Below are 15,575 nucleotides of genomic sequence, written 5' to 3'. Positions count from 1 at the left end.
AGACCAACGAAATGAAGCCAAAACTGTCCACAATGTTGTCAATGTTGTGCACAGTAGAGACCAGAAGCAGAGCCAGACTGGCCCACTCATTTGGTTTAATTAGATGTAAGATTTTTTTTGCTTGATGCAAAAGAAAAAAACTGTTATAATTTTCCTACCAGACACAGATTATACTTTTTGTAACATCCAGTGAAAATTTCAGTAGGTTTTTTGTATAGTTTCTATAACATCTACTAGGGGTCGATTGATATATACTTTTTTTGATACTCACTGCGGAAGCTTTTTACATTTGTGTGAACATTTCTAGGAATTCAAGCACAAACCATTATTAATAGATCCTGTTTTATAAAATACTAAAACTAAATGTTTGAACATTTAAAAAATAAAAGGTCAAAAAACTTCAACAGTACAAATTCTGAAAATTAATTGCTACAGTTTATTAAATACACTAAAACTAAACTATTTAATTGCTTTATAAAATAATACACATGAAAAAATATGTATGAAATAAAGAAATAGAGCACATGTATTTAGCTGACACCCACACTAAAATGTTTCATTAATTATTATTAGCTTTGTTTTGTTTTGTTTAGCCCTTTCGTCTCATACCATACATACCTCGTTTAGCCCTGTGTCTTTACCAGTATCAGCTTACAAGCACTGAAGCTACACTAGGGCCCTTTTCACTCCTGGCACTAACATGCGTCTTGGGTGCTCCGATCACTGCTACACTGCATAGCACCTGGCATTTTGAATGAGTCTCCAGTGACCACTTGTGATTGGATTTTCACTGGAGGAGGAGGAGGAGCTCCAGCATTTTACTTCTGAATAAACAGAGGACATGCAGAAGAAAAGCAGCTGAATTCGCCCCTGCTCTGCCCCGCCACAAAGATCCCACAGATTTGCACGTTAAAAGTGCAGATAGTGGGAACAGATTGTTCCTGGGACGTTTACTGATGGGCGATGTAGATTTTTGCATGTGATGTTGCATGTTTGATATGGCCGAACGCAGTTAAAACATACATCTAAACACCAGACATCTTAAAAAAAAAGAGCTGCAGTCGCTATTTGGACACTAGTTGGAACTGTAGACAGCACAGAACCAGTAGTCTTCCAATCATCTTCGCAGTCTTTAACCCAGACAGAGCTGAGGCATCTTGTTTCATTGCTGCACCAGCCACAAGAATCACCTTTATCCATTATCCTAGCTTCAAAAAGCAGGCGATTTCCAGCTCCAACTGGTTTCTCCCAAAAACAGCCTGCTTTCTCTAATCCAATCACTGTAAAAAACAGAGACCATAGAAATGAAGCCAAAACTGTCCACAAAGTTGTCAAATTTACAACCAGACTTGCCTATTCATTTGCTAGACCCTCCCCTTCGCTGTCTGAGGCAGAGTACAAATACTCCAGCACGTACTACAATAGCAGCTAATTAGAATAATTACACTGGCCATTTTACGCAAACATCAGACATACTGCAAATACCTTTGAACAGTGTCTGTTAATGTACCCATGTTAAAGCACATCACATCATTAATAACAATATAATTAACTAGCTAGCTGCCTGACAGCTTGACTAAAACTCTGCTACTCCATATAATGAACTGTTCCAGCCAAGGCTGTCAGTTACTTCATTAGGGGTTTTAAAAACTGGGTCAATGTTAGCACAGGAAATAATAGGTAGAATTAGAGATGGAAACGGGCTGTTTAGTCACTGAAACATACAGGAATGGGTAGAGCTACGTGTCATATAACTAGCCAGCAGAGGCGGTAGACCTGTGGTTGCCTCACTTTTGAGACGCTGTGCTGCCCATGCTTTTCTACGGTCATTGCTTTCAACAAATACCTGTGCTGTTTCTGCTGAAACTGAATTTGGCTTTTATTCGCCAACTTTTTATTACAATTTTCTGCTTTCTTACATGGTGGAAATGGTTTTGGGCAGGGATTGTGCTTGTTTTGGTTTGGCTACAGTGGAATTGTGTGCAACACCGGCTATTCAGACTGTACAAATTGCCCACGGAGCTGTGTATGGGAGAGTAATCGAGTGAAGTTCTGTTGCCATGCAAGTTCAGCTTCCTGCCAATTGACTGCACTTGATTACCCTCGGCATGTGTTTATCTCTCCACTTAGCTTGTAAACCATGGCACAGAGGTGCCAAATCGGAGTTTGATTGGTTTCACTTAGCATGTGGTCCAGGTTCCAATCAATCCTGTAGCTCTGTAGTAGAACAATGAGACAGGAGAGTGTCTGCCGGTCATTGTTGTGTTACAGATGTGCTTATATCACATTTTATGTCTAATTTTACCCCACATTCTACCCAATCCTCCATCATGTAAGCTCACCCAATCACTAGCAATGCTCCCAACACTAGGAAGATGAAGACTAGCATATGTCTCCTCCGACACATGTGAAGCCAGCCACTGCCTCTTTTCAAAGTGTTGCTGATGAGGGAGGAGGTGCCATCAACCCACTCCTGAGAGAGCAAGGCCAATTGTGCTCTCTCTGACACTGACTGCTGATGGCAAGCACCATGATCCGGGAACCAGCGTTCCTTGGATCGTAGTGGCAGCACCAGTGGACTACTTTTTTTCTGTAAGATTTAAGGCCAAATTATTGCACTGGTTATTAGCAAACCCTCAATGGCCAACTATAATTTATAGTAATAAACAACGGGTTTCCTCTAAAGTGTAAAGAGTCTTTTTTGCTGCTGCAATACAATGAATGAATGTTAATGGAAATAAAGAAACATTTTATAAACAAAACATTGACAGTAAAAAAAGTACTTCTTCCTAAATCTAACTTACTAAGCAAAATTTATGGTTCATTGCTAATACTAAGGCAAAACTATGTTCATGCATGTAGACACACAGCAAAAACTGTAAGTGAAAGACGCAAAAGCAGCAGTAGCAGAGTCACACAAACAAGAGCTAAAGCTTTTTTGCGCACAGGGCTAACTGCTAATGATAATCGTGCCAGCCGCTAATCCGTGCAGTAATCCTGTGGTGAGATTTGTTCTCGTTAATTACTCTAATTCACCCTCCCTCAGAGGACCTCGGAATGACAATGATTATGTAATGTAAGAGAGGTACGGAGTGCAAGAGAAAGAGGGACGCTGCTGGTTTACCCTTCTCACAGTTGTTGTAGTTAGCATGTGTACAGTGATCACAACTGAGGCTCTTAGGGATAACGAGGTTTCTAAAACCAGGCCTCACTGTCATGCTTCCTTACTGATGGCCTGTAAGGATAAGGGCTGACAAAAAACAGTGGGGAATTCTAATATTTACTGAATTCAAGGATCAAAAAAGCACAATTGAATGCAGAAAATGTACAGTTAAATGTTTCAAATGTTTGTATGTAAACATCTGACCGCAACATGTAAATCAATATAGCTGCAGCATGTTAACAGCATACCTTCAAATAAAGAAAACTAGAAGTACTGGAAAGGAGACGAGGAAAACGCAACGCAGAATGTGTGTGTTTGAATGAGAAAGTATGAGCGAGAGAGCCGTGGCAGCGTGGCATGTTGGAACAGCGTCCTCCTAAAACAGTCAGTGGGGAATGCGAGCAGTCAGCACATGTTAATACAGTAACACTCTTCACATATATTATCTGGTTCATTCTTTCTTTGCTACATCCTGAACACTGTCCCTCACAGGCACACAAGCAAACCCACAAAAGCTCTCTCTGACCAATTTCTCATTCCATAAGCTGTCCCTCTCTCACCAACCATTTCTTCACTCCTTTTTCATCCACCCCTCCCTCTACCCTCCTCTCCTTGTTCTCCGACTACATGCAGTGTTGTAACCTGCTCTGCAGACAGGAGGCAGCGGCCACACACCCTCCAGAACACACTGTGCCAATGTTCCTTCCAGACATTAGTTTTTGTACTTGTGTGTGTGTGTGTGTGTGTGTGTGTGTGTGTGTGTGTCCTTGGCTTCAGGTTACGCAAGTCTGAAAAGACGCTCTGGGAGACCACTTCAGAGTGGCCTTCTCAGTCTCCAGCGCTGGGCAAAGATTCCACAAAATAGGTGTCAGGAGCTTGTCTGCACTTACGGAAATTGCTTATTAGAAGGAATCGAGGCAAAAAGATGCTTTAGCAAGTACTGAGGTTGGGGGTTGTGTAACCGTGCACATGGACGTTTGTCAAGAGAACTAGAGGTTTTCTGGCAGTGACCGTTCTCCTCCAAGCGCGTTCAGCCGTCCAAAGACAGCGTGGCATTACACAAGTGGTTGGCTGGCTTCATGTTCATGAGTGAACCACATGCTAGCCTCCCAGTGCTGGTACCTGCTAGCTTTTCTAAATTATTCAAAAGCTCAATTTGTCTCCTCCCACAGGATCAGATCAGAATATTAAAAATAAAAATGATTGATATATTTATATTTTGCAATACAAAAATATATATAAAAAAAAGGTCACATGAATTCTACAAACTGGCCGCACCATCATCAGGCAGCTCTTGGGGTTCTTCTACATTCTCCGTAATTTGCTCCAACAGCATGCAAATGGAGCATGAAAAATTGCAACTGTCATAAGAGAGGGACATGAAGGGAAGAAAAGAGCAAGGAAAGGAAGAGGAAGTCTGGTAATCAAGTAATCAAATTATCCTAAAGCAAATCATCTCTGCTGAGAGTGAGTGTCTTTCTCTTTTTACTCTCGCTCTCCCACAGTCTCAGTAAATCACACTCAAGTCACAACAGGGTCAACAAACGGGATACTTTGTTACTAAAGCAGCTTTATCGAGAGAGAGAGAGAGAGAGAGAGAGAGCGCATTTAAGCAATGACCACAATCAATCAATCCTAAGCATAGAAACACCGGTAACTGCAGCTACTACACATTAGAGGTGGGTGAAATTTAGGGGTGTAACGGTTCACCTATTTTCCCAGTTTGGTTCAACCACACCATAGTTCAGTTTGGGTTTAGCTTTGGAATTTGGGGACAAAATTGTAAAAAAAACAAAAAACAATTATCAAGAGCTCCTTTATCACACGATGCTACCGGTTCTGGGTGGGTGAAGGGTCACATAAAGCCAATCTTAAAACTGCCGCTATCGTAACATCATTGTGCAGCTGAGATCACTGAACTATGCCTGCACTGCCTAGCATCACCCCGAGTAATGGGAGCGAAGCAGGGCCAATCTATAGAAAATGAGGCCAATTGTGCTCTATGGGACTCCTGGCTGCAGATAGCTATGAAATCCCTGGGGATCCCACCAGCAACTTCCCAGTGACGAGGCAAAAACTAAATCCCAGAGTTGAGTTTAAAAGCACTTCAGGAAAATGAATCGAAATGAATAGTAAGTATCCGGAATGTTTTTTTTTTTTATGTGTGGGATCGTAGTTTGCACTGCTTTAAACCCACAGAACAAACATCAACAACGCTCCATTTGTAACGCAACATGTAGTCTGCCAGAGTTTTAGAAGTTCTGATTAGTGCTGTAGTACTCGAGACCAGTCTGGAGACCTAAACGAGCAGTCTCTGTCTCATCAGTCTTGTCTCGGCCTTGTGGACTCGGTCAGTTGGACTCGGAGTCTAGTGCATCTGTATACAAAATTGTCTATTAGCAACAGAATTTTTCATATGGTTATTGAATAATAGTCACCTTTAACAGTGTACAAAACTAACTTTCTCCATTAAAGTCACCGGACATCGGACACACTGTACTATGCAGTTTAGCGTCCCTAAACTGCACAGAACGCACTGATGAGCGTGATGAGCGTGCCAATAAACACCAGGTTTAAGCTGACACACATGTTTGGTATGAGTTTAGTTTCTGAAGCTTATTGTGTTCAAAGCTCACCGTGTTTTGGAGAACACAGAATCATCACCATTACTGCGTCCGCTAGTTACATTGCAAGACTGAATTTAATAATATTTTATAATAATTTTTAGGTTTAGGCTATATATTACTTGAATTGTTACATTTTACATTACAAACTAATTTACTTTTTATTTTCTTATTTTTATTTTTATGTAATGAAAAAATATGGATCTGGTCTTTGTGCTGACTCGGACACGACTACTAAAAGTCTCTCGACTCTAACTCGACGTGTCCTGGTCTGGGTCTTGACTCTAGCGGTCTTGGCAACAACACTAGTCATGACGATATCAAGTATAAATATTGTCATATTGCTCACCCCTCGTATACATCATAACCCAAAATCGTGGTCCCACTGAACTGATTTTACGCTCATGGTAGGAGACTGACTGACTGTTTTGTGGTTATGGGGGGCGCTGGGTGGGTGTAGAGGCTACTGCTGTGGAAGAGGAAATGTGCTGTTCTTTATAAGCTTACAAAGCAAACAACAGTGAACTGTAACTTCTTCTACTGAGGATTTAAAACCACAATCAGACATTGCAGAAGACCAGTGTGGCAGCAACCCACCACTTAATTCTACAAAGAAACTGAAGAACATAGGTGACTGAAGGAAAGACCCAAGTGAACTGTACGTAGGATTGACAGGAAGACAAATCAGAACCTCTGAAGTAAAACACCATCAGGAAGTTATGGCAGAGGAATACATTTGCTGTGTCCTCAGCACAAAATTCAAAATTCAAAGAAGTCACTGCTGTCAAATGATCATCGAACCATAACAAAAAAAAAAAAGCTGAAGATGAAAAGAGGACGGCTTTCACAGCAGGACAATCCTAAACACCTCAAAATCCACACTACACCAACTCAAGCAGTACTTAAGCTAAAGATTTTGTCAAAGCTCTCATAGTCCCCTGACCAAAACATCATAAAACAAATCTGTGGATAGACCTCAAAGGAGCAGTGCAGCAAGAAGGCCCAAGAATCTCACAGACCTAAAAGACTTTGGTAATGAAGAACAGGTAAAAATCCCCCAAACGAGAACTGAAAGACTCAGAGCTGCTACAAAAAGCATTATACAAGCTGGAATACTTGCCAACTGGAAAGTGCCAAGTACCTATAATGCTGGGTGCCCAGATTTTGCTAATTGGTCTTGCAACTGTAAAGATAAAAATAAAAAAAAGAGGTAATCTTGAATCGGCTTTTTAACTCACAATAAATCATAATAAAAAAAAGGTCCAAAAACTTTCTTTCTGTCAAAATTGAGAACGACAGTCTGAACTGACACCAGGCACAGCTGAAAGGCTGAAAGGCAAACTTTAGCCACAGGGCAAACTTCTGCACCACATTAATAAACCGGCAAAGTTTCCCTCTGGGAAAGCACTTTTACAAAATCCACTGATGACTCACCATTCAGAAATTCTCCACACACAAAAAAAAGACATGCTGTTACAAAACTGCATAAATCACATTTACACGCTACACATGAACACCTCATGCACACTCAGCCTGATGCAAACCCATCTCTAACGCGCCATGATCCATCGTCCACGTGAGATTACTCACTGTGATGCGAACGCTTTTGTCTCTCCCACCCAAGCCTCACAGACAACCGCTTCGACGATGAAAAAGCTAATGGGAGGCCATGTTGGTGGAAGCAGAACTGTGAGCACTTTCAGGGCGGGGTTTATCAGCTGGGGAATACTGTATTTTAAGAGCAGCAGTTGCAACAGAATTCAGTCATCAAACAGAAGGTCCAGGTCTTAATTGAGAAAGGCCTACAACACCTTTAACTGCTGTTGCTGATCTGAAAGCACTGGGTTTTTGCGTGGCCTCCTGTCCTGCTGATTCAGGAGTCATGTCCAGGTGGCGGTGGGCGACACCGCTAAAAACCATTCACATTACCCATTAAATTACAGTACTACTGTAATGACTACAGGAATGATCTATGAAATGCCATGTTGGAGGAATCATCCTTTCTTGATCTCAATGAAACAGAGTGGAGAACCAACGGGTGCGTATGCAGCAAGCTGTGTCACTCATTATCACTGTGAGGGTGTGTGCATTACCAAGACAGAGTCAGTATGTGAGTGTGTGCGCAGATGTGTAAACACTTGTGTGTCTATGCACACAACAGTGTGTCAGAGTGTGTGCATCTATATATACACATATACACACACACACACACACACACACACACACGTGTCTCTCTAAGACCAGATGTCCACTCTGCTGTTATGTAGCAGAGCTTATGTAACAGAGCTCAGCACATCCTCTTACCTTCTCTATCACTATCTCTCGCTCTCTCTTTCTCTCTCACACACAAACACACACACACACACACACCCTCTAAAGACTGCAAAGATCACCATAATGCCATGATGCCATATTTATTAGTTTATATTTATAAGTCATATTTCTAAAAAGTCACTCCAAGTCATTAGTGTTTCGAACATCAGGACAATGCTATGTATGCGTGAGGTTAGATCCAGCTGTAGCTATGGGAACAAAATACCAACGTGAACAGCACTGCAGCAAATCAAAAGACCTATATGAGGACATAAAGCTTAACAGTAAGTGCTCTGCTATGTAAAAGAAAAGACCTACACAATGACATAATGCTTCACTGTTTCTGAGAAAGGACCTATATGATGTCATAATGCTCAGCAGTAAATACTCTTGTGTTAGGTTAAAAAAAGACCTATATGATGTCAAAAAGCTCATCAGTATATGTCTCCTTGGTTTAGGTAAAAGCCTATTTAATGTCATAATGCTCCTCATACGTCTCAACAGTTTATACAAAGAGACCTATATGATGTCATAATGCTCAGCAGTAAATACTTTACTGTTTCAGATATGATAGACCTATATGATGTCAAAGCTTTCCAGTGAAAGCTCTGCTATCTTAGGTAAAAGACCTATATGATGTCATAAAGCTCAGCAGTAAATGCGTCCCTGGTTTAGGTAAAAGCCTATTTAATATCATAATGCTCCTCATACGTCTCAACAGTTTATACAAAGAGACCTATATGATGTCATAATGCTCAGCAGTAAAAACTTTGCTCTTTCAGATACGATAGACCTATATGATGTCAAAGCTTAACAGCAAATACTCCACTATTTCAGATACAATACCTATATGATGTCCTAATGCTCAGAAGTAAATACTTTGTTGTCTAAGTTTTAAAAAAAGAACTATGAGGTCATAAAGCTTAACAATAAAGGCTATACTATTTCAGATACAATACCAATATGATGTCATAATGCTCAGCAATAAATACTCTTGTGTAAGTTTAAAGAACAAAAGACCTCCATAATGTCAAAAAGCTTACGAGTGAATGCGCTACTATTTCAGATTAAAGACCTATGTGATGTCATAATGCTCAGCAGTAAATACTCTGTTGTTTCAGAAAAAAAAAAAGATCTATATGATGTCATAAATCTCAGCAGTATACGTCCCGCTGGTTAAAATAAATAGACCTATATGATGTCAAAATGCTCATCAGTAAATGTTTTGCTATTCAGACTAAATACCTATATGATGTCATAATGGCTATTAGTATTGCCCCACTGGTTTAAATAAAAAGACCTATGTGATGTCATAATGCTTACCACTGAACGCTCTGCTATTTCAGATAAAAGACCTATACGACAGCATAATGCTGAGCAGTATACGCCCCACGGGTTAAGGTAACGGCTCCTTTGCTTAGGTGAATGCTAACAGCAGGTCTTAAGAACAACCGTGACTAGTTTAAACACTCCGAGTCACGCAGTCACGTCTGTCCAGAGTCTGTCAGAGTAAGTTTTTGTCTCAGTGCGTCTAGGTGTCCCAGTGCGCATTCCTAGCAATAGCGTTTAGCAGCCTCTGGATCGCAATCCTGGAGCAGAGTGTGCATGATTGCAGCGTGTGTGTGTGTGTGTGGGTGGGTGTGTGTGTGTGTGTGTCTTACCAGTTCCTCCGGGTACATGCTGCTACTGCAGTGCTGTTCTGTGCAGTATATCCAATACAGAAGAGCAGCCTCCACTGACTCTGCTCAAATACTGAATACACAGCTCTATATACAGCCGTGCTTCTCTCTCGCTCTCTCTCTCCCTCCCTCCCTCTCTTCCCAACACACACACACACACGCATATATATGCACATTCTGCGTGACACTTGCTCATTACCCCTCCCCTTCAACTGTCAAATCATCCTTAATATTCTCACCCAAACACTCACTCACACACACACTCTAGTGCATACACCCCCCCCCCCCTCTTTCAGGGGGATTAAACAAATCTTCACAAAACAGTAGGCACTATTCTACTATTCCCGAAAGAATAGTACACAAACACACAAACGCAGATTGAGAAGACAAAGACGAAGTCAAAAAAGAATATAGGAAGAGGATGAAGAAGATGACAATAAGATGGGTGGAGGAGAGGGGAGGACAGTCTCTGATTCCTACCATCGTTAATATAATGAACGTTCACCCGAGGTGATGCTATTGTTCTTTTATGATTGTCTGTGTGTGTGAGAGAGAGAGAGACAAAGTGTTCTCAGGGTGAGAGAGAGAGAGAGAGAGAGAGAGAGAGAGAGAGAGAGAGAGAGAGAGAGAGAGAGAGAGAGAGAGAAAGAAAGGGAACTGGAAAGAAATAGAGGAAGTAGGAGAACGGAGAAAAGAATAGAGAACGGGAGAAAGGGAGAGACAGAGAGGACAGAGAAGGAAGGAGGGACAGAGAGAGGTAGGGAGGGAAGACTGCAGTCCACACACCAACTGCTCCTTTGTGACCAACCTTTGATCTCCCACTGTGCGATCACATGTGTGTACACACACACAGACAGGACACACCTTGTACCTTGTTAGCTAATGATATGAGTGTAGGGAGAGGGTAAGAGCAGGAAATCATTCAAGGACGACCAGCATTACATTTCCCTTTTAAAAAGCCACAGAAACTCTCTGACAAGTTCGGTGATGGTTCACCACCATAAACTTGCTGACCAGAATAAGCTGGATTAGTCCTTACCTGCCCTTTCCAACATTAGCTTCAGATCACATACAGTTGTAGTAGGAAGTTTACTTGCACTCATCATGGCAATAAGATGAGTTCCGGATTTTGGAATTTGGATCTCGGAATTGGGAATTTGCACCGGGCGGGAGAATGAGTGACAACATAGGACTTCAATAGACAAAACAATCAGACTTCTACATACAGACCACCTAACATCTGGTTAAATGTTCCCTAGCAAGTTGCACTATGACAAGATGCTTTTAAAAGCCATCAGCAAAATACTGGTTGGAGATTTTACCTCTCTGATTAACTGGAGAGTTCATAGACCAGCATTTCAGACTGGCCTTGACTTGAAAAGCTTAATGTTAACCTAACCTTATCCATTCCATGACCACCTTTGCTTGTGCCTCACCGGTTCTTGGGTTGTTCAAACCGTTCGAAGTTAGAGCTTGTGTCTTCTTCCAGTGCCTATGACTCTCAAAAACTTGAGACTTGTACTTGCGTACTGTTGTTTGAACCTCCAATGCAGCACAGGTGCCGATGTGGTGTAACAAGAGTCTAGTACTCTTCTATGGTAAACTCTAAGTTTGTCTTGAAATGCACAATGGATAAAATCATAACCTGCCCACAATGATTTCCCCCTTGCTTTTACTCAAAGCCGCCAGTTAAAGGAAAAATGCCTTCTGATCTCCGATTGACAACTCTGTCTAGGTCTCAACCCACTCGTTTTGCCCTCAATTCGATCCAAGTACCTTAAGAGCTGATCCAAATTTTTATCTCCAGGTCAGATCAATATTATCTTTCCTTGCAGGTGAATATGTTGTTATTTTAACATAGGATGGCACAGAATAGCATCCGTTTAAGGTGCCTTGAGGACGCCAGAGTGTTGTGGTAAAACCAGGATTGAAACTCGATCAGGCTTAAGACAGCTAAGACCCGAACGATTACAACATGCCTGGATGGACCCTGATCCCGATACACTAGATCAGATCAGGACAGTCCTAAGCTTAAGCTCTTCCCCAGGAAGGCCAGTATTTACAGTTTCCATTCAACACGTTGTTTATCTAATCAGTTCTTCATTAAAGTAATCCAGGTGAGCTGCTGATGGAACTGCACACTGTTTTCATCTAACCTACAGTAACTTTCAAACCCATCAACAACTTTACAGATAAACAAAATACGCTGATTAGTGACCACTGGATGTGTTTTATGCATATATTGTTGTACACTTACTGCTGAGCAAAAACAATTACCCTGGCTGCCTAATACAGAAAATATGATACTACCAAGAGGACCAATCACAGTTGTTCACAGCACCAAGTGCACACCAGGGTACGGTGTAAGGTTCAGCACAGGGCCTTTAATATGGACCTGCTGCACAAGTACTCAACCAGACTATTCCTTTGGCTATATTGAATCGTGCATGCAATGTAGAACTGAGCAATATGACAATATTTTATCATAAATGTGATTAAAATGAACATAATAACATGCTTTCCTGAGCATACTGTAGATATCATTCTTTCATTAGAGAGAATGTAATTAGTTAGTTTAATTAGATGAAGTGCAGCAGTTTATCCTGCTTCTGTTGGAATGACTATCATACAAGGCTTTCTCTTAGATCTTGAAGCAATGTTGAGAGGATTTGATTGCATTTGAAACAAGAGCATTAGTGATTTGGATGATCATCCCCCCACCTCATGCCCAACTCATCCCAAAGGTACTGGATGGAGCACCATCAATCATTCCAGAGAACACCGTTCCACTGCTCCACAGCTCCATGCTGGGGGGCTTTATACCCCTCTACCAACAGGTTCACGTTCATCTGCTGCAGAGCGTCCTATTCTATTGGCAACTCTCAAATCACTTTTCAATGCAAGAATGAGGTTTAGCTTCTGCCTTGTTCTCCTCAAGCCCCATGGTAATTAAATGTTGAACACAATCAGGTTGTGTAGTTAAATAAAGTAAGCAAAAGCGAAAAGCAGCAGCAGCACTTGAACAGGTCTTGAGGGCTGTAAATTCCTGTCAGCACCTCTGCCCACACACAGCATAATTAAAAGGAAAGAAAAGAAAGCTAACCGTTGCTGCTTTGAGAACAGAAAAAAAAGCACAGAGGCACAGAGGTTGAACACGACCTGCAGTCTAAAACACTACCACTATGGAGCACGAGAGAGCACAATTGGCCATGCGCTCTCCAGGCAGGTAGATGGCGATCTCTCATTTCCCTCTTTACACTTAAGGGATGTTGGCCAGCACAGCACAGGTGTCTGTTTGCTGGTGCGGTGGAGCTGAGGACCTGGTACTTTCCTCCGAGCATGTTGGCCGCCCGGCTAGGAGTTCGAACAGAGGTGGTGGCTGGCTTTGAAGGAGATGTGTTAGGTCTTTACCCTCCTAGCTTCAGGAGCATTGCTAGTGCTATGGGAGTTGCAACAAGTGGGTTAACAGACAGTTAATGGGGTTAATTTACCACAATGGGAGAACAAGGTAAAAATCTCATTGGATCTCATTTCTGGATAACGTCCAAATTTATTTACATTCCATTCACACAGGCTAACTTCAAAATCTTTGTTGTGTGCAATTCCAAGAAATCGTCTTCCGCAATCTTGTAAGATGACACCAGGAATTCTGTTCTATGCTGTTCAGCATTTCTTAAGAAATGAAGGAAGAAACAAGTTCCAGCTTTTAGGATTATTACTGTGTAAAATATGAAAATATATACCAGTGTTTTTCTACAAAAGAAAGAAAACTAGAAATCCAGACATCAAATTATGTCACTAGATGCTGCTGCCCTTAAACACCATCACACAGTTGTGAAGAGAGATGCTGGCTTTGTACGCCTTACCAACCAAGCATCATCTCAAATAGGCGAACAGAAACAGAGCAAGGTTTAAGGTGATCTACAGTGGATTCACCTGGGCACAGCCGAATAATGAGTTATTTGGTACGCTGAAATGACATACAGACCTCAAACACTGTTGTGCCTTCTTTTAAAAGCCATCTTCATATAAAACACATGAAACAAGGCTGTAAAACGGGTCAATTTCAAAACCCTAAAGCCGGACCAGTCTTGATTTTAATCAACACCTCCAAAACGTATATACATCCAGCCCACTAAGGAAAGCTCTGAGGCTAAACGCAACAGCTACTCATGGAAATATGGAATATGCAAGAGAGTCTAAAAAAGCTATAGGTTAATGCAAGCTGACCCAACCAAGGATCAATGTGGTTATCCTGAGCCTCTGGAGCAACTAAACGCTAACACTAGGCTGGTGGCTTCAAACATAGAACCCACAGACTACATTCACAATTTCTGTTTATTACTGTTTCCATTTATGAACAGAAACATTCTCCAAATACTGAAGTTTTTTTAGAACCATCTAGTTATTGTCCACATACACAATAAGGCAGATAATGCTTACTTTACTCACAGGCAGAACACAATAATCAGACTCTAGATCCCTAGATCCCATCCACTCGTCACATCTTTGGCATACAAAAAAAAAATACGGTAGTATACCTGAATTGTAACCTAGTATAAATCTTTAGGCTACAATTCAACAGTTTTAATAGTTGCTTGTCCAATGTTTGTTTACAGAACCGGGACAACTAAACTAATCATTTGGATGCTTAAGTGTTTTTATTTATTTATTTTTGCCTGGTGTGCATTGTTAGAAACCTTTTGAATGGATCTTTTTATAAAAGGGAAAAAAAGGATTCCATTATCATCACAAGTCAAAGAACAGGTAAAATGAATACATGACCATTTGACAAAGTACGTTGGTGAATTTGGATCACACTAGTTGTAGAATTTTGCAATCAATAATTGTTAGTCTGATAATGGCCTAAGGTTAAAACTGTTAAAACTGGAAAACACCTAGAGGAAACCCACACTAGCCCTAATACCATCATGCTGCTCTAAACCAATAATTTAACTGCACTGTTAGATCATTACAAATTTAGCTCACTGCAGACCACTGGCATTTTATGTATTTATATGAATATATTCTTATATAGCTGTTCTGCAAAGTGCTGCAAAACTGAATGAATATATATTCATTCATGAGTGTGAGAAAGAACTTTTTTTCAGTGAAGTCTTCTGTTTCTGCACAGACACACGAACAAAGGCAAAACCAGAAAACACTCGGGAGAGAAAGAAAGAAACAAAGAACGAGAGAGAGAGAGAGAGAGAGAGAGAGAGAGAGAGAGAGAGAGTGAGTGTGTTACACCCTGTCCCAAAACAAGTCCTGTGGAGGACTAATCTGCCATGTAGACATACATAGCAGCACTCACTTATTACAGGAACAGTTCTGGGAAAATCTAATTTACAGAATTTGGTTCACGCCCCAGACGTAGTTGATCGGTAAAGACATTTTTGAAGTTACAATTTTGCTTTTGTAGTTTTAAACTGGAGCTTTGAGGCCAACATAGCTACCAAACACTAGAAGCCCACAACCATCTTAACCAGCTCAAACTGCAGGGCAATGGTTCTCAACCCCTCAAGTCCTGTAGACTCTCATTAGACATTCTCTACCCTGAACACCTCTGAAGCTTACAACAGGCTTGATCATTTGCAGGTGAGCTGGATAAGGAGTGCTGGGCCTATGCAGGGCTCTGGTTTAAGGCACGTTATTAATTACAACAGAATGTCACTGGGAACATCTTAATACTGGGAACAACAGGTTTTTTGGGGTATATGGAAGACTGTGTACATTTGGTTTGCCAACAAAACATTCCTTGAAATAGCTGAAGGCCACTAAAAGTTGTCGCTTAAA

The 15,575-nt window shown here is 41.2% G+C and overlaps 1 protein-coding gene across 11 annotated transcripts in view; it reads right to left on the bottom strand.

The window, feature by feature from the left end:
- The window catches only part of arhgap12a (Rho GTPase activating protein 12a), a 51,439-nt gene that overhangs the window by 26,545 nt on the left and 9,319 nt on the right, over window positions 1–15,575 (bottom strand). The window lies entirely within an intron of this gene.

The sequence above is a fragment of the Salminus brasiliensis genome, chromosome 23 (assembly GCF_030463535.1).
Source record: "Salminus brasiliensis chromosome 23, fSalBra1.hap2, whole genome shotgun sequence".
Lineage (NCBI taxonomy): Eukaryota > Metazoa > Chordata > Actinopteri > Characiformes > Bryconidae > Salminus > Salminus brasiliensis.
The sequence above is the reverse complement of the archived record's forward strand: the minus strand, read 5'-3'. Positions and strand labels throughout refer to the sequence as shown.